The following is a 21,392-nucleotide window of genomic DNA, read 5'->3' as shown; positions in this document are numbered from 1 at the left end:
TAAATTGCTATTAAATCCGGTTAGCATAATTAGTATTTATTTAAAACTCTTGCATTCAAGTTGACTGATCATCTCAATACTAATGTTTTCCAAGACTCCTGTCCCAAGGAGAAAAACTGCTACCTTGCAATTCAAATGGAATGCACATTTAAACATTCACAAGCAATTATGCATAGAAGACGATTAGCTAAATTGCTATTAAATCCGGTTAGCATCATTAGCATTTGTTTAAAACTCTTGCATTCAAGTTGACTGATCATGTTAATATTAGTGTTTCCCAGGACTCAAAAGCCTTTGAAGTCCCCCGCCCCCCCCCCCAAAAAACAAAAAAACATCAAGGTATGTTTCGAACCATGAGTCAAACATTGTGATACAAACCAAATAGTGAGTTTGGTGTATCGTTACAGCCCTATTTATCTCATAAAATCATATTCCATAAGTATACAATTATGCCAGTGCAATTTAGACAAGCCCAATGAATTAATAGACCCAAAAAACATGGTGTTAGACACCAAAATTACTTGGCTAGGTCAAAAAATGAAGGAGTTAGGACATTTTAAGGAATTCCCGCCCATCTTGGACGCCATCTTGAAAATTATACCTTTCCCGTGGTCAAACTTTGGTAAACTTTTAGTATGTTACTAAGGACACCCAATACTACAAGAAATAGCTGAGAAACCTTTTGTTAGAATTTTTTTAGGGTTAGGTGTTTTTTTCCCATATATGCAGCCGCCTAATATAGCAGATTGCATTTATTTTATTTATGTTTTTTTTGTATGTCATAGACACATGGAAAAGGGAAATGTGGGGCCTCCCAGTGGACAGCGGCAAGGGAGACTTCAAAGAGGGCTTCCAAATTGGATGAAGAGGGGATGGAGGTTGCTGTATGTCGCCATGGCTTCCTTTTGAAAGCCCTTAATATGTACAGGGGGGAGATTTTTGCTTACCCCCTGTACCTTCAAAAAGAGCTGATGCCGGCCAAGCCTCAATTCTTTGCCATGGATGTGGCTTGCAAATATTGGCCCTATTTGGAGAAAGCTGCCAGTGTCCTTCCTGACCTCCAAGAGCTCACAAAAATAAAGCCGTTCCTCAGTATAATGCATGCAAGAGCTCATGCAACTAAGTGTGAGGTATTTTTAACATTCTAACACTAACCATTTACATATGTACATTTTTACTGTTTACAAGCACATTTATAACATACAATTCAAGTCTATGTATAACTATGTCATGTAGCCTTTTGCATTAACATTACATTCCCCTTTACCTACTTATAGATCAAATGGAGTGGTAGGAACCAGGAAGGAGCAGGGACAACTGCTGGTGAGGAGGTGGAGCAAGTCAACAGCTACCAATCTCGATGTGCCCTGACGACGAAATATATGTCGAAAGCAGGTGATAAATCTGTTTGCCATCATTTTTGCACCCTTTTTTTTAGATTGTATTTCATAAACCCATTATTTGTTTTTAACAGCACGTGTGGACATGCTCACATTGCATGCATTGGGGTGGAACCACAAAAAAAGGGCATCTCTACACCAAGCCCTTTCCACTAGATATGTAAAGGTAAGCCAGTATTTGTATTATTGTGTCATTTGTTGATACATTTGTTGTTCACTTGGCTTGTTAATCCTAAAGGGCTTTAACCTGATTATTGAATAACACTGTTTATCAGACATGTCAAAGACTCCTGGACGAGACTGCAAGGCTCGCTGAGCTAAAAACAGAGCTACATTGCTCAGATGAAATGGCCTCACAGTGGATCTCTGAGGTGACTGAATGGGCAGCTGGCGGTAAGCAAGACCAGATAACAGAAATCAGCAGTGTACACAGCATGTTTTACAACCAAGTTGTATTAAATTGACTTTTATATGTTGACCAAAACCAGCTCTTACATTTGAAGTTGTGTTTTCTGTGATATTGATTTTACTTTTATGTCTATAGAGACACCAAATACGAGTGAAGGCACACAGACTGAACTGCAGCAGTCCATTGTGGGACTCTACCTTAGTGTCAGGCAACGGAAGCAATCCCTCTACCGTCAGAATGGTATAACAATAAAATAAGTTCATAAAATCAATCAATTGTATTTAATAATGTTAACATTCAACCAACAAATGCATGTACTTGCAATTCATGAATTATAACTGTCCATTATTTAAACTGCCATTTAGATTATGATAATCTAGATTGTGTTCTTGTTCTTAATGTCTCCTTAGACAGCAACAAGCTTCGCCACCGCCTTCGAAGGAAGCTGGGAGAAGAGAAAAAACTTCTTCTTCAGGAGATAGAGAAGTACAATGATTCGGTACCAGACTCTGCAACAATAGATGTGGCTGTTGTGGAGACTTCATTTACAGGAGAGAGCACTGTGTCCCCTCTGTGGCCATGGGATGTTCATGGCAGTGGTATGGCACTTTTGGCAAGCTTCATAAGAATTGATTTAGAGTTCTTCTACTTAGAGTATAACTAAATCATGGTAATAACATAAAAAATGTTTTAATTTTCATTAGGTTTTTGTTTGTATTTCAATTTAACTGTTATTGTGTTCAGCAAACATCACACTCAAAAAGAGAATGCATGACCAAGTGAAGCTAACGATGAGACTCCAAGAGGAAAAGAGCATTTTGGTTCTGGAGATGGTGCAGCATTGCACATGGTTGCAGAAGCAGGCAGAGGAGCTGAAGGACAAGGTGGCTGAGAATGGTAAGCTCAAACAAAAAAATGTACTACTTAAGCCTGGCTTTAAAAATTAAAAGAAGTAAGCCGAAGTCACAGAAGACAGAAATCTTACAGCGTCTATGATGTCATCTCTTGTGTCCTTTCAAATGTAGACCAGGGCAACAACGGACTTTTTTGTCTCTTTAAAAAAAATCATTCTGAGGTGTCGGAGCAGTTGAAAGTGGTCCTGCAACAGTACAAGACTGCTTTAGGTCCTGAGGCCTCTGTCCATCTGCATGTAGAGGAGGAGGATCAAAGTGCCATCAGCAGTCCAGACAGCAGTGAGGATGAAGAGGAACTCACAATTTAGGAAGTTGACTCATGTATGTACTATATACTAGAGTTTATTTTGCAAACCTATACCTGTAACTCTTTATCCACAATGATTCATATTTCTGTATTTCTTAATGATGTATACAGCATCTTTATTGTAGACTTCACCTTCTCTTACCAAATATATTATTTTCCCAGATTGATGCTGCACAGTGGACTTTGGTGAAGGACACGGACTTGGCCTATATCTGCATTTCACTATATTGCTGAGTTGTACATACAACATTAACAGGTTCAAGGCTACCTTCAGTCCAACCTTTATAATACTCTATAAAACAGGCCCTGCATCCTCCATAGTAGAGCTGATGCATGTATAGTTGTGGCCCCTTTTCACTTTTATTCAACTATTTTTTTATTCTTCCACCTTGTCTTTCTGTCAGATCAAACTGGGTGTACCTGCTTTTAGTCTCAATCTTGTCTAAACTAGAAATAAGCTTTGTTGTACAGTTGATTGTGTACACCATGTGTACATGAGTGTATGTTTATGTGTATGTGTATACTATGTGTACTCTAAATGTATGTTGTGTATTGGAATGTGGTTTTAGGAGGCAGCTGTGTCAGCACTCGTACCTAAGACAAGTTTACTTTCAGAGAAAAATAAAGTATCTCTTAATCTTAATGTTAATATACCATGTCCAAGACAGTGTGTGTAGTGTTCAGAAATAAAAACCACTGTGTGCACATGAATGAAGGGCATGCATTGTTTCTGTGCGTGTTACTTTGAGACTTATTGAATATCATAAATGTGTCTTAAAATGTATTATGGATCATTTAACTTACCTATATATACAGTACATGTATATTCCCTGATATATGATTTGAAGATAAAATTGGTTTTGCTTCCACAGGCAGCTCTCAATATAAATTTAACACAGACAGTAACACATATGACACTGCGAGACCAAATAATACACACATATAACTACAACTATCACTTAAACTCTTTCTGTCATCCCACTTCGGACAAAGGGCAAATTTCAAGCCCCACATTGGGGAGAGACTGGCGATCTAACCAGACTGGACAACAGCTGACTTGTGAGATTTGTGGCATTAGGTTATGATTTAATAATCATTATGAATGAGGGTGAGTATATGGTGCATAGTGTTTTTATATCAGTGTTTGCAAAATCAACATGTAATCTATATCTGGAGCACAGCTGCTGACAGATGTGCTGGCAGTGACAGTTTCCTCATCACTAAACCTGGGCCACCATCTGATCCTCCTCCGTTCACGTCATTCAACGTCATCGTCATTAAGTTCACGGAGTTTTGGAGGATGGGACAAAGAGACAAAGGTAAATTACTGTTATATGAAAATAAAAACGAGTGAGCATGATACAGACAAAAGCAACACAAAATTGAAATACTGTAGTGTAGGCTAATAATTCCGCATTCATTTTTGTAGCAAAAAAAAGTTGATCGGTACGAGACCTTGCTGATTTGAAAACGTCACTGAACGCATCACCGTCAGTAACGCATCTGAAGTCTGAAAGACGTCTATTAAACCATATTAAATGTATATGTTTGTATTTTTTAGACGTACATTTTCCAATAATATGACCATATATCTAAAGTTTAAACTTTTTGTATTAAAAAGTAAGTAGATATATGTTTTCTCAGCCCTAATCTTTCAACCAAACCCTACCATACCAAAAACTACATGATGCACTAAATTTCAGGCAATTGCAATACACACTGCTGTGCTCCGCCATATTGTTTTGTAGTTCCAATGTGTTTTCTCAATTATGTGACGTTATGAACAGAAACATTGTGGGTTTACTAATAGGTTTGGGGAACACATTTAATTGGTCAAATTATATGCCTCTTATTGATAAAAACGTAAAAACATGTTTTTTTTAGATTTTGGACCACATCAGTGGCGCCCCCTATTGACACTGATTCGGTTATAGTAGTATAGACCAAGAGCTCTCCAAAACTGTTGATCCTATATCTGTAGCACATATTGTTGCTGCTGTATGAGCCTTCAAAATCACTCCAAGGAACCACCCACAAGTCCCATTTTGAAATATATTACTCCCTAGGTCAAGACCTTTCCAATGATGTCTTCATTGTCCACCTACGATAACATTTCATTTTAATCTTGCCCCAAGCCAAGCCTCTCTCAAGTGTACTTTCTCAGATGCCTTAGGGTCCCAGCTGGATAAAATCAGTCCAGCATATTTTAAGGTCTATTTAATGGCCAAATATGTTCCAGATATTTATGTTTGCCTTCCAAACAGTCAGATTGTTCATTTGGATCAGTTTGGACCCAGCCTTATCCATAAAAATACATAATCTTGTAAATAAGCATTTCTCCATTCTATTAATATGGCCATAAATATAGCCTAGGCCTATACTGTACCTTTCACACACTGACAGGATAGATCAGTCCAGCTTTGATCGGTATCTTGGCAGTAACGTTGGTCATTATATTACAGGGACTGACTGTTTCTGACAGATCAGAGCATTCAGGATCACTCTCATCATTGATTAAAACCATTTATTGCAACAAATGTTATACCATTAGACTTGGTGCTGAAGACTGCTCTGCATAATGAATGTGATTGGGTAGAGACTAATCAGCTGGCTGTCAGCTGACTACAACTGGGGTCCGCTTATAACTTCAGTGTCCTGCAGGAATTTGTGCAAAGCTTCATTTATAGGAGATGATCATTTGTGGATCTGTAGGTGTGCATTGGTCCCTTGCCAAAGGTTCACATTCACTGTGTCGCAGGGAGTTTTTTTTATCTCCACTGATGACTAGTGCTTGCTCATTGTGTGAATTTTTGGGTTTTTCTGCTCTATATGATGTTGTCTATGTACAGAGCCTTGAGATAATGTTGACAATGTTATGATTTGGCGATATACAAATAACATTTCATTGAATTGAATTCACACTGCAGTTAAGTTGCAGACCTTAACTGTGTCATATGTGTTACTGTTTGACTAGTTTGGAGGCTGGAACAGTTTAACACTCGTCAGAAATTTAAAAGAAATTACTTACCTTGAGATCAGTGAGGGTCAAACAAGTAGCCTCAAATCTTCCTTTTCCTACTTGTTGCTGTTTATTTCTTTATGTATAGCCATGAAATTTATCAGCCACAAAGTTGACAACTTGTGTTTTTCAATAATGTGAAAGTAACTAACTTTTAAAGCAATAAAATGGTAATGTGTCAGCCGTCATATAATAAAAGTGTTGTGTATGTGGAGTTCTCCATCTTATCTGAATTGGAAATAAACATTACCTTAAATGCAGAATAGAAATAAGATATACGATAACATATAGGCTAACAAAAATATTCACACTGTAACAAAAATATTCACGTTACACATTTTTATTTTCAAACAATTTGAAGACAATCCTTTGGCTGCCAGGAAAGGGCCCACTCCTTGCCACTGAAAACAGATGAGAAATGATATTATTGTTAGTGGTGCTTGCTGAGTATTTGTAATAAGCTTAAAACATTACCTACAAAACAGACCCTACAGAATGTTCTAGGGCTGACCTCGAGTAGTCGACAATTTGATTCGGAGAGGCCTGATTCGACTATCAATTGTCACAAAATGTGGTTATGAAAAAAAACACACCATTCTGAACATGTAGGAGTGCTTCCTGATGCTGATTTTACATAGAATTTCTTTGTTTTCTTATAATATAGCCTGTTTTGAGACAAACATGGCAGCGAGAGCTCCAGCACCGGTGCTCCCTTCAAGGGTACGGGCCTCAATTAAGAGATTAAAGTGATTCAAGTAAAGGGACGAGTTCTCTGTCTATAGATCGTGCAGCAGCTTTACACTCACACAACAGTGCTGTCCGTGGTGCTGTGACACTCAACCCATGAACTGGCACTGATGTACATATCATGGCCACACAACTTTTTTCTTTCACCATTAGGCATTAAGGTGACTTTGAATAAAAACCTAAGTGCGATTATTTTGAAAGGAATTGCGATATGGTTCGCAATATCAGAGGGAATGATGATTTTTTTAAAACTAATTTTCATTAGAAAAACACATTTAAATGTGTACAAATTTAATTTGTGCAGATCTGTATGAAACAGACATGTTCTCTTCAGTCAGCCTGTACAGAAAGATGTGTATAGATCAAGACAATAATCAATCTAAAATTATATTTTTACACATTTTGGCTTTAAGAAATATCGCACCTCCTCCGAATGTAAAAATGCAGTAGTCCAGGCCGTTTTGCAATTTCGATATAATTTTGTTTAATTGTTTAGCCCTAGTCACCATACACACTCATTTATTCCCCCCCCTGATAGCTATGGATGCAGCTTAACTGATGATACATAAACTCTTAGAATCTAACAATCTTCAGAGTAGAGTAGGCTATTTAATACTGACAGACAGCGCACAACGTTTCTGAGCGGCAGTCTCAGCACTAGCTCAGTACAGAAGGGGGTGTGGCTGAAAGCGGCTGCCACTGCCAAGGAGCACCTGCCGAGCTCCAGGGGTGCTAACAGTTTCTGGCTTTTTCAGCCATTTGCGAATGCCCATTCTGAATGAAAATATAGCTGGTAGCTTGCACTTCTGTGAGCTTTTGTTTATTCGGATGAAAAAAATAAAAAAATATGATGAATCAGATTCAACTATGAAAATCCTTATTCCAGGACACCCTGACAATAATAACTTCTTTTTTACAATAATTCCTTTTACACCTATGAAAGACCACTGCTATTTTGAAAAAATAAATCATTGTAAGAAACTGAGTACATAATGAAGCTCTAATAAACTACATGTTAAAGTTAATCCAGAGGCCTATAGAGCGAGAGATTAAGCAAAATTGCAGAATACATACCAAACTGGACAGGGCTCCCACTCCACCAATATCTCTGCTTTGCCCTATAGAGACAATAAAGTACAAAAAAAAAAAAGACATCCAGCATTATTATTTTTGATATTTACATTGTTTCATAATGATATGTTCAGTATAAACTGTGTTTTAATCTGTGATTCAGAGAGACTTTTTGCAGGGACAGTGCACAATTACAATTAATTGCACCAGAGTTAGATGATTTACATGTGTCTGGGTGTCTGTCTACCCTGTCTAACCTTTCAAACTCTCTCTTTCTTTACTCTCCTTATGGGGAAAGTCTCAAGACGAGCATGGTAAGAGCAATCTGTGAAGATAAAAACATAGCTGTTGTACATTTTTTTCCCACATTACGAGTAAAAAAAAAAATACAACTGTGAAGACTTGAGTGGTATGCAAGCAAGAATGGTTATATAATGCTTAGCATTTTCTCAATATCTTAGCTTCACAAAAACTAAATTACAATTACAAAACTATGCTTTAGCGTTGCTCTTTTCTGTGGAGTGAAAGGGCAGGGAGAGCAGAGTTAGCAAGACCCCTAGAACAGAGCAAGCACCAATGACAAAATGATGACTGGTAAGTCAGAACAAATTGAGAAGGAGGAGCTGGGGAGGAGGTAGGTAGCAAGCTGAGGAAGCAGCAGAAGCAGCCGATGCAGTTTAAATAGATAGCCCAATTGAATGTGAGGAGCTGGCCTATCACGGCCAGCCAGCTGATGAGGTGAGCAGCACAGCTTGACAATGTGGCTTACCTGAACTAACACTACACTGAATTTTTGCTGTATGTATGTGCAGTGACATACAGTGAGTAGGTTAACCAAAGCATTATCCAAGTTCCCGCAAAAGAGATTTCTTGTGAATATGCCAAATTATTTAATGATTGGTCTGTGTAACAATAACAAACAGACAAAAGCACTCGGAGAGCGCAGACCTCCGCCAGGGCAGCTCAGCCCCCCACAAAATAGCAATAAAAATAGTGATACTGTCTACGGATAACGCCCAAATTGTAATCACTTGTCTCGGGTCCCATTGCGTACATTTCCTGAAAATTCAGCCAAATCTGTCCGCTTCTTTTCCAGTTATCTTGCACACCGGCAAAAACATACACTTCCTGGCGGAATAATTTATACTTACTTTTTTGTAGCTTCTTCCTTTCTGGCATATGCCTTGTTGCCTCTGCAATATAAGATTATAGTTCACTCATATGTCCTTTAAAAGATGACACCATTCCTTCTTAATTGTATATACTGTATTAATAAACAGTGATAATGAGATGTCGATAATCAACAGATGTGAGAATACCAATTTAATTAATTGAAAATACCCTACAAACGTTAGTACATACCTGATTTTTTTGCCATGTCCGCCTGCTCCAACTGTCCCTCTGCCGGCTCCACTTGTCCATCCATGTCCACCTGCTCCACCTGTCCCTCTGCCTGCTCCACTTGTCTCTCCATGTCCACCTGCTCCACTTGTCCATCCATGTCCACATGCTCCACCTGTCCCTCTGCCTGCTCCACTTGTCTCTCCATGTCCACCTGCTCCACCTGTCCTTCTGCCTGATCCACTTGTCTCTCCATGTCCACCTGCTCCACTTGTCTCTCCATGTCCACCTGCTCCACTTGTCTCTCCATGTCCACCTGCTCCACTTGTCTCTCCATGTCCACCTGCTCCACTTGTCTCTCCATGTCCACCTGCTCCACTTGTCTCTCCATGTCCACCTGCTCCACTTGTCTCTCCATGTCCACCTGCTCCACTTGTCTCTCCATGTCCACCTGCTCCACTTGTCTCTCCATGTCCACCTGCTCCACTTGTCTCTCCATCTCCGGTCTCTCCGTGTCCCCCTGCTCTACTTGTCCCTCCAGTGGGTCACAGGGTGTGAGGTGCAGAGTAATTAGCTCCTCCTCATTGCCATCCGAATCCTGGGTCCAACCTGTGCAGTTAAACAAGTTATGAAATCTCAAACAGAATTGTGTTCACTTTAGATTACAAGAACATTTTGAGTCTCCTGGATCTATTCAATTTCTAGAAATCTAAACTGTATTTATTTCTTTGTGACTGTAACTATAACTCGAAGAATATTATTACATGGTTTGATCAATTAAAATCTTGTTGTTATTTCTCTGTAACAGACCATTGCTGTGGCTGTTGTTCTTAATGTATAGAGGACCATGAATCCAGCTACTTTGTATCAGGGTCTTGCATCACACTGTCAGAGTTTTTTCCACACTAATGACCAACTCACTGCACACTATCCCTTATACAGAGTTCCTACACATTATCTATTTCAAAATTCCAGACTTTTCCAGACTTAAATTTCCAAACTGACTCGACAACAGTATGGAAAAACAATTTAATAAATGAGAATCGCAGTACCCAGACCATTCTACAGCCAGGTTGATTTGTTTCACATCGTCTATAGGTAGGCTATGTTGCGTTAGTAACTTGTATTGATTTGTAGTATATATTAATATATTTTATTTTAGAAAGTGAGATAATAGTCTGGAAACAACACAAACATTTTTCTTTTTCCATACTTATCCTAACCTGGAAATGACTCAAATTAAATTCCATACTTTTCCATGCTGCGTAGGAAACCTGCTTATATAATCTATGGTCAGTGTCCTGCTTTGAAAGCTGATGCTAACAGACTCAATAAACTCTAAAAGCTCCTCCTGTCCTAAGAGTGGGAACTCCAGTTGGCTGTGAGAGAGGAGGATGCTGAGGAAAATTCTCAGCGTCATGGACAATTTCTCACACACCCTGCAAGCCCCTCATGCACATTACTACTACTATTATTGGCATTTACTCCCTTTACACTATAATATCTACTTGTATGAATGTTTTTGTTACATATTTCTTATGTTAATGTCAACCACTGTGACTTTGGAAAATTAATAATAATCTGGCATGAAAATGTCATTTGGGATTAAAATAGCTATATCTCATTTCATTTATAATGTTGTTAATACAGGACAATGACAAGTGCTCATAATATCTACTTAAAAATTACATATAGTCTAGGGATTTATACTAAACTATATAGTTCACACTAAGGTGTGCAGTGAACTTAAGATTCCATGCCTTCAAGGTAGCAGAATACGTTTGTGAATGTGAATATGGATTTATCTTTCTATGGGTTATTTTTGTTAATGGTCCATTTGCATCTATAGCTCTGCTTCCATATACAATAGTGGTACTATTTTGTTCTGCATCTCATGAAGCAGACAACCACGGGATGGTTATATCTGTGCATTTTGGCAGTAGTTCACTATCAAAATAAATATTATACTGCCATCCAAATGTATCCAATTACCTGTACAGTTATGCAATTAATTGTTATTCATGCAAACCATGTACAAATGAAAACAGTGACAGTGGACATGTATAATAGTTTTAAGTCAGTTGTCCTCCAAAGTGTAGAATGAAAAATATTTATAAATTATTTGAGTGATATATCTGGATATATCTCAGACTAAATATTGGCACAAATTGGTGTTCTGTATGATTTGGGTAATAACAGCTAAACTGTTTTGAAAACACTTGATCCAGTTCTGCTAAACAATTCCACAATTCCTTTCCAATACATAATTTAATTTATATATTAATAATACCATTTGTTAAGCATACAATGCATGCATCTTACCTTCACAAAGGTACTCATAAAATGAGCCTATTTTTTGTAGGTAGTCTTGGGCGAAATCAGTCAATCTGCAGCGAGGGGTTAGGATTTCACACTTTGTTTCATCCTTCTTTGTCTTCTTTCCTAGTAGAAGTATTGGTTTGTAGCCAATAGCACGGAGTTTCTCAAGCTGCAATGACAAAAGTTTGTATTATCTGTTGAAAAAATGGGATAGCAACTACAAAACTAACTTAACAGATTGATTATTGACAAAAAAACAGGACATTACTGAGGACAGCATCCATGAATGATATCGTTTACGATGATCTAACTTCATGGTGAGTTTCACTTTTGTATAAAATGTATATGCAAACAGGAACAGTTCATGAAGAGTTAGCAAAAAAGAAAATCGTAAGGTTACAATATGTTTCACTTTTGTAACACCTGTTTATATTTAGATAACTAGAAACTGGAGCATCAACAATGACAATTTCTAAATGTATTCAAAATAGAGAGAAAACTGTGATTCGATGATTGAATAGGTGAATGCAGCAAATACATACATCTTAAAAGCAGAAGTGGTATGAATGAGTTAGAAGTTATGAACTACACAGAAGATTTTCAATGTGTACCATAGAACTTATTTCCAATATTATCTGAGCGGTTTAATGTCATTTTAAAATCTGTACGAACCATGATGGTGGCTTCATCCTTGATGGATGCCACATTGTGGTTCTTCTTACGGCCAACCACCCATTCTTCTCTCTTCTCATCAAACCTCTGAAGCTTCTTTTTCAGGCACTGCTTCAGAGGCTGCTCTTTCTTGCAGTGAGAACACACCTTCTGGGCACAAAACAAAACCCCCTTGCAAAAAGGACAAGTCTTCCTTGTAAACCCTCCTGGCATTATGACAGGAACACAGACAGAGACAGATACAGACAAATAAACAAACAAAGAGATACAGACAAACAGGCAGACTAACAAACAGTTCCACAGATGGAAACAAATAGATAGATAGAGAAACAAATAGATAGATAGATAGATAGATAGATAGATAGATAGCTCTTAAAAGTGCCTTTGGGTCGATGTAAAGATGCAGGGTCAATGGGCGGGGATGTGTTGAAAGAAACTAGAAGGAGAACAGAGAGAAATATTCAGTACTGTAGGCTAGCTATAGTCTAACTGTGTTTCTATCCATACAGAAAAGTTGAAAAAGTGTATGCAACTGGTTGCACCATGACTTCCACATCATACAAAAGGCCACTTTTTTTTCTAAATCAATACACAGGGTTTAAGGGTGCCTAATGAGGCTCATGTTATTGCATATCACATACTACTCTTTGGTGATGCTCCACACTCTGCGGAAATAACTATTAGCTATCAGCTACTATTATAAATATATAAAAAGTACAAGTAGCTCCCTGACTAAAATGGACTATGCAAGTTATTTCATTGCAAATGTTAAGAGGCCAGTAAGTCCAGTTTTTTTTAGGGATAGTACATATAGGGAGGTGTGGTTCCTCCTTTTGGCCACTAGATGGCGTATCTGCTAACGTAAGCACTGCTCAGGTGTAAATAAGGCAATCATATATGTATGACAAAAGTTTCCCACCGGTATATATAAATATATGTATATATATGTATATATATATTATTCACCGTGAGAAATACAATGTGTGGCGGGAGTATGTGACAAAAGTGTGACTGTGACGCTCAATGCGTGAGATATCATGATATCATGGCTATTTTCCCTCACAAGTTAGAAGACCGTTTTCGTAGTCTTGCGTTTAATGATCGAACCATTGTTAATCATTGCTTTAATATGTAAACCATGTGAATAATGGCATAGTAAGACATCATCTCACCAAACACTTAGCAGACGATGAAGGCACGCATCTTACCTGGATGAGGGTTAGCGGAAGAAGGGAAGAAGCTGCTTCCGATAGCACACTTTCACAATAATAGTAAGATATTCAAGTAATATCAGATACGTACAAATAATAAAAGCATTCGATCATAAATATCAGACGAAATTGCGGAAAATAGCGCTGGATTCTTAAATGTACAGGCTTGACGTTACAGTAAAAAAAAGAAGAGACTAATATATATTTTATCGTATATAAAAAAAGACTCATATACGATAAAAACAACAACAACAAAACTCCGGAATAGTGTTACCTTGCCGTATATGAAAGATAAATGCGGACATTCTAGCTATATTATATAAAACGAATCTAAAAAATAAAAGACTTTTCTGATGTACAACAATAAAAGCATTCGATCATAAATATCAGATGATATGCGGAAAATAGCGCTGGATTCTTAAATGTACAGGCTTGACGTTACATTAAAAAGCGGAAATACGATACAAACAACAAAAACAACAACAAAAACCCGTAAAAACCTGTTACCTTGCCGTTTATATGAACAATAAATGCGAACATTCTAGCTATATTGTATAGAAAAAATGAAGGAAAGGGATTTAAAAATAATCATATAATAGTTTTCTCATCACAAAATGCCTGAGGTTCAGAAATTAAATAAAATCAAACCCATTATTTGCGCCATATATACAGTATGATTGTCGTGTTTGTACGCACGAAATGCACTTCCCATTGAAATACATTACATTGAAATACGTTCTGGGTAGCACGAAAAAAATGAGGAAATCGTGTTGGCACGCACGAAACAATAGATTAATTAACGTGACAGTTTCACGATTTCCCATGAGACCGGGTTGAATGAGACTCTCTCCTAAAGAGGGGCAACATAACCAAGCAACAGTATGAAGTGTGACAGTCTCTCCCTGCAGCTCTCCAACATATTAACAACACAGCACACACACTTCCTGATTCACTGTGACGTCACACACACACACACACATAGTTGGTTAGCTTAGCTTAGTCTCTAATAGTATCTGGTGAGCACGCTAAAGGAACTCATAAGCACGCGAAACGATCTCGCCGCGCACACGTGAAAGTATCCACGTGTGCGCCCTTTAGGGCAGGGCTCTAAAACTGGCGGCCCAGGGGGACACTTTTCCCACTTTTTGATCTCTAGGCCGGCCCCTTCTTGACCACAATAGATGGCATTGGCCCCCAGGTCATTTGAGTTAGAGACCCCTGGTTTAGGGGCTCCGTAGTTTTCTCATGTGCAGATGATCCAATCGTTTTGAGCATGTACTATTTATTGGCTGTTTTACTATCGACCATTTATGAATGCAGAATGCAAACATGCAAACACAGATAACAAGAGTTATCTGTGTTTATCTGATGAGGACAGAAAGTTGTGCACCCGAAATATTTATAATACCTGTGGAAGAAACTCAGCAATCAACTGTTTTTTTTTTTTTTTTAAATGATCCTGCCCATACTGTTTTAAGTCAGTAATGTATTACGCATACACTTTAGAAGTGAAAGCTGACCATGTATTTGATCGCTCATTCTAGTATGTTTAATTCATCGTTTTCAATAAGTTTGTGTCTATAAGAGTAACACTCTAATCCTGAATATGTTCTTTTGTAATATGAAAGAATTATACAGGTTAATGGACGGAAGTGTCAATTTGGCCTGTTTAAAATAAATATATTTCTGTTCAGCCACTGAGCACTTCCGGAAAACATACCTTAATCACTTTGTTACCTAAATAGGTGTGCTTGTGTCTCCATGCAATAACACTTAATCACCAAGTAGATTTTAATTTACAAATTCAACCACCACCAGCAACTCTATGCTGACAGAAATATAGATCAGTTGGTATCGATGGAGGAGAGAGAGATCAACATTGACAAAAGGATTGGAAAGAAAAGGGAGAAACGGAGAGAGGAGTGCTGATCGACTGTGGCTTTGACCGATCAGCACACACACAGAGCTCTCCTTCCACGCCAGCACATTTTACAGTATCTGCACTCCACTGCCCTTTCAGACACTCACCACACGGGTGGACAGCCAATAAAGTTGGAGCTGAGGACTAAAAGCTCCTACAGGGCAAGCAACAATAGGACTCCCACAGCCAAGGAAACACACATGCCCCCTATCTCTCTCTCTCTCTCTCTCTCTCTCTCTCTCACACACACTCTCTTTCTCTGTCTCGCTCTTTCACTTTTTCCTTCACTGAATTGCTCTCACTCTCTGACTGTGTGTCTGTGTGTGTGCGTGTGTGAGTGCCTGTGTGCATGCTTGCGTGTGTGTGTGTGTATCTAACCCTGCAGAAAGCCCTCCAGCCCCACAGTGGGTGATAATTAATACACCGGTGCCTGTTTTTTTGTTTTGTTTTGATTTTAAGGCTGTAGTGAAATCAGTGACATTGGCATTCTTGGGACTATGTCTTATTTATTTGCCCTTATTCTGACCCTTTATACAGTTTGGCTTTTAGTTTTAATCATTACTTTACAAACTAATTATTTGTTTTCTATGGAGCCCCGGACGTGACAGTGTTAAAAATAAAATTTAATTGTGGACACAAAATTCTATTTCGTACCCAAAAAATAGTAAATTGTGGCCACAAAATACTATTTTGACAGTCAGACTCGGTGATGGTGGGGATAATGATGCGGTCAATGGGGAAGGGTGCGATGAAGCGGGGGGCCAGTTTACGGGACTCAACCTGGAGGGGAAGGTCCTTTGAGGACAGCCACACGTTACCAGGTTGGTAGGGGGGAGCATGGTTGGCCTGTTTCTGAGACTGAAGGGAAGATCGCTGAAGGGCCACTCAAACCTGTCTCCACACAGAGTGGCAGCGACGGAGGTTTGCCTGGACCGAGGGGAAGGCAATTTCATCCTCCTGGAAGTCAAATAGGGGTGGTTGGTATCCTAGAGAGGCCATGAAGGGAGACAAAAGTTATGGGCGTATTTGACCCTGGGCAAAAAAGTGCTACATGCAGCCGGGTGTCATGCGGTGACGCAGCGCAATGCGTTCTTCAGGCTGTGGTTGGCCCGTTTTGTTTGGCTGTTGGACTGTGGGTGATAGCCGGAGGACAGGCTTAAGGATGCCCCCAGGGTGGTACAGAAGGCCTTGCACACTTGCGAAGTGAACTGAGGGCCACGGTCGGAGACATTGGGTGAATTCCAATTCCTTGCTTAACCCTCAATCTCAAAAATGAGCGCTCCCGCTAGTGCAAGTGCTGTCCCGATTCTCAGAAAAATTAAGTTGAGGGGCAAGTTTAAGGGCTGTATCGCCCTCAATATTGAGATTTTCCGAGACCACCCTTGGGAGCAAGGGCTACCCAGAATGCATTGCGTGTTTTCACACAAGAAAGATGGTGTCGAAAGCAGTGAAGCAAGCGCGCTACAAATTAAGTATTTTCTTTGTTAATAGAGATATAAAAATTATGAAAACCATTGTATTATCTTAGTTTAGGCCCATATTATAGATTACTGACGTCATTGTTGTGTAACATTTATTTTTATTTTACGATCTTTTGTCAATAGCCGGCCGGTGCGGACATGCAATCGTTTGCTATCGTTTACTTTTCAATAAACCGTGGTGTGTGGTATCTGTCAGCTGAATATGTCCGTGGTTGTGGTATTTGTATGAGTAACATCTTATAACTAACTGACAACCTAATAACTCGACTGACAAACGGATCGTAATAAATAATTGTGACGTAAATGTGTTCTTCTTCTTTTTTGGAGTTGATAGACTGGACGCAGCTTTCGCGTTATTCTGCCCCCCACAGTCTGAAGACGTATCTGCATTTAAGGGGTGTCCCATTTCTAAGTGACAAAATAACCCTCAACACTTGGTTTTGAGGGCCAGTTAAGATTAAGGGTTGAGCTTGATGGTTAAGATAGGAATTGGAATTGGCCCAAAGTCTTGGGGGAAGCCTTGCAGGCGAAAAACGTGGTTGACTAGGAGGTCACCTGTCTTGGCAGCCGAGGGAAGTTTGGTGAGGGGAATGAAGTGGACAGACTTGGAGAACCAGTCAATCACTCTCAGAACAGTGGTGTTGTTCTGGGAGGGGGGAGACCGGTGATAAAGTCCACTGCGATGTGGGACCAGGGACATTGAGGAATAGCCAGGGGGTTTAACAAGCCTGCGGGAGGTCAATTGGAGGATTTGCCACGGGCACAAATGGGACAGGCAGAGACGAAAGTTGTGATGTCCTGGGACATGGAGGGCCACCAGAAGCGCTGTTTCACGAAGTGGAGAGTACGTGCAGTTCTGGGTGGTAGGCCAGTTTTGATGAGTGTCCCCAATGAAGGACCTCTGAGCAGACGGGCTTGGGTACATACAGTCGGTTGGGAGGACAACCTCCGGGGTCAGGCTCCGCCTGTTGAGCTGTTGAGCCTTCCGGACTCTTTCTTTCACCGGCCAGGAGGCAGCTCCAACAAAGCAGGTGGAAGGAATGATTGGTTCAGGGTCGGCCAAGATGATGGCCAACAGCTCACGGTTTCCTACGTTGTAGTTGACCTCAGCTGGCGATTGGCGATGGCTGAACCCTGCTGTAATTGCGAATGAATCGTCTGTAGAAGTTAGCAAAACCAAGGAAACGTTGGAGCTGCTTACGGGTGGAGGGGGTGGGCCAGTCCCATATGGCCCTGATTTTCTCTGGATCAGGGGAGAGGTGACCACAAAGCAACTTGCAGATTCAGTCACCCTGTGAAGACTGCCAGCACAATGGAAAATCTCTCTAGTTAACCTGTCTTGTGGGTGTGCCAACGACCCCCCCACACAGACAGAGCAGAACAAAAGGTTTCCTCCCTCCCACGGGAAGAGAGGGAATCAGGTAGACCCCCATAGGGAAAGAGGAAGATAAGGATGTTTTATGACTCAAACCCCTGTGTCACAAACTGTGGTCAAACAATATCAAATAGTCCCTTGTTCTTAGGTCACTACAGGTCATACTTTTACATTTATATAATATTAATATTATAATATTATTTATATAAATTTCCGTAACAAAGTCGGAGTTGAGCAGAGGTAGAGAGCACTTAATTTTTGACAGTGATTTTGTTGAGGCCCCGGTCGCAGGGACCCATCCTTCTTGGACACAAAGAAGAAACTTGCTCCCACTGGGGACAATGACGGTCGAATGAGACCCACTGCCAGAGACTCATTAACATAGTCCTCCATGCTTTTGCACTCTGGGCGTGAGAGATTGTAGAGATGACTGGAAGGGAGAGTGGCCCCGGGGAGTAGGTCGATGGGGCGGCAAGGAATGTGCACGCCCCATGAAAATGGAAAACACCTCTGCCCAATCATGATACTCCTTAGTGATTGTAGTGAGATCTGGATGCACAGGGGCCGGCTCAGGGCCCGTCGACGAGCCGGACAGAGCGGAGTGAAGGCAGCTAGAGGGGCATTCAGTGCTCCAGCCAGTAAGTTTGCCTGTCGACCAGTCGAACTGAGGATCATGGCGTAGACTGAGGCACAGAGAAGCTCTCCTGATTTAAATTTTATTTTACAAATACTAAACACCACATTTTTGGCGACGAGGATGGCCGTTTCTGTACCTTTGCCTTCACCTTTCATGCCTTGCCTAGGCGAACCTGCTATCGCTTTTACTATGTGGTTGAAGATGTTTGAGAACTACATGCTTACGATGTTACGGGGGATAGCTGGCCCGATGCTAGAAAACGCGCCGATCTTCTCCATGCACTTGGCACAGAGGGACAGAGACTGTTTTATGCTTTGCCAGATACAGGTGATACTTACGCTGCAGCTGTGGAAGGACTGAAAAAGAACTAAATTCCCTAGCGGAATGTCACAAGTTTCGACAGAGAGCACAGAGACCGGTTGAGACGGTATACGAGTTTCTGGCTGGACTACTGATAGAGTGTGTTACCGCTGTGGATCTACCAGCCATTTGGCTAATAAGCCCTCATGTCCTGCAACCAAGGCCACATGCAACTCCTGTGGTAAAATGGGACATTCTGGCCAAAAGGAGGTGTGGGAGGTACTGATAAACGAACTAACTGTGCTTTACATGAATGATGCTGTGCAGGATAAACTCATCTGTGTTATACATGTTGATGCTAATGAACATACTCATGATGTTGAGCTTATTGTGGATACAGGTTAATCTGTTTCTATTCTTCCTGTGACAATATGTGGCCAGCCATGGCAAAACCGGTCACAAGTCTATTAAAGGACATTTTGCAGATTCTGAAAGTGTGTAAAGTATTTCTAAGCTTTCCAGCAATGTCCAAAACTTGCAAATCGGATAATATTTGGAGAAGATATGGCCATTTGAATGTAGGAACTCCTCAAACTTATTTAGGGACAATGTTAGCCTCAAAGATTTCCACCTTCTGGGAGCCAAGAGACAGAATCATCACAGACCGGCCACAGACACCTCCTGGTCCAAGCTGTCAGTGAAACCATACACACAAACTGGACATAATATCCTCTCAAGATTTTAAATGAAATAACTTAAAAAATATCAGAAGGGGTGGCTTATTCTGTTATCATTTATTTTCCTTACACTTGTGTAGTCATACAGTGGTATGCAAAATGTTGGGCACCCCTGTAAATGTTCATTTCATCAGTTAAATATGTCGAAAAATATATCAGTGAGGAAGAATTATTTATACAAAATAAGGAATGTGCATAAGTTTAGGCACCACAAAAGAAATATGTTGTGCATCCTCCTTTTGCAGAAATAACAGCCTCTAAACGCTTCCAATTAGAGTCTGGATTCTGGCGGAAGGTATTTTGGACCATTCTTCTTTACAAAACATCTCTAGTTCAGTCAGGTTTGATGGTTTCCGAACATGGACAGCCCGCTTTAAATCACACCACACATTTTCAATAATATTCAGGTCTGGGGACTGAGATGGCCATTCCAGAATGTTGTATTTGGTCCTCTGCATGAATGCCTAGTAGTAGATTTTGAGCAGTGATTAGGGTCGATTAGGGTCACAACTTCAACTTTGTCACTGATTCCTAGGCATTGTTCTCCAGAATCTGCTGATATTTCAGACTTTCTGTAAATCATATAAACTGTATTTCACTTCTCAAATATTACTGTGTTTGTCCTCCATGATATATTTAGCTGAAATGTGTTATCCAAACAACCAATGATTTATAAAGGAAAATCATAAAATTTACAAGGGTGCCCATACTTTTGCATACCACTGTATTTCCATCATCTGTTTTGTTGTTTCATGAAAACAAAATATACTATATATACTTAAGAGAGTAGGATCAAGATAGACACATATTTCTAATATCTAATGAAACTGCCTTGCCGCCGCAGGCACTAATTAAATACATTGAAGTGGCTCTGTGTTGTAGTGTGTGAGGATCAGTCTGTTACTGAATGAGCTGATGATGTGCAAACTCTCAGCTAGTTGCTTAATCATTAGCATCACAGTCGATACTTCTTACACAAAGCTGTGTCATTCACACATGATTCAAGCACATCAGCACATGTTTCTGCCGGCCCTGGAGCTAGTTAGTAACAATGCAGCGACATAATGTTATTAAACACACTGTGGATTATTAAAAGAAAAAATATCCCTGTATGTGACTGAACACTAAAGGTACGTGGATTAACCACATTAATGAAAACTCACCCATAAGAAGATAGAGTGGTGCTGGCGTCACACCATCATCTCAGACAACTACTGTGTCTGTCCTGTTCTCTTTCGGCCGCTGAATAATCCATCTGTTTGCTGTTTTTGTGACGATGAACTCTAACATTTAGGCTAACACATTAGCCTAGCTTAAAATGCTAACGGGTCCACTCACATAGCAGAAGTGAGATCTGTGTCTGTCTTTGTTAAGAAGTACAGCCACAGTTTAGTCATTCTCCGTTTTTTCTCTACATCATTGTTATCTGTAAGCCCATACAACCCCATGGCATGATCCCGATGACATGTGGCATGGCAGAGCTGCACTTGTGTCAGTAAACGGTTAGTTAGTTTAGTGGCAGTGACAAAGG

This window comes from Microchirus variegatus (genome assembly GCF_963457635.1).
Source record: "Microchirus variegatus genome assembly, chromosome: 5".
In the NCBI taxonomy this organism is placed as follows: domain Eukaryota; kingdom Metazoa; phylum Chordata; class Actinopteri; order Pleuronectiformes; family Soleidae; genus Microchirus; species Microchirus variegatus.
Note: the sequence above shows the minus strand (reverse complement) of the source record.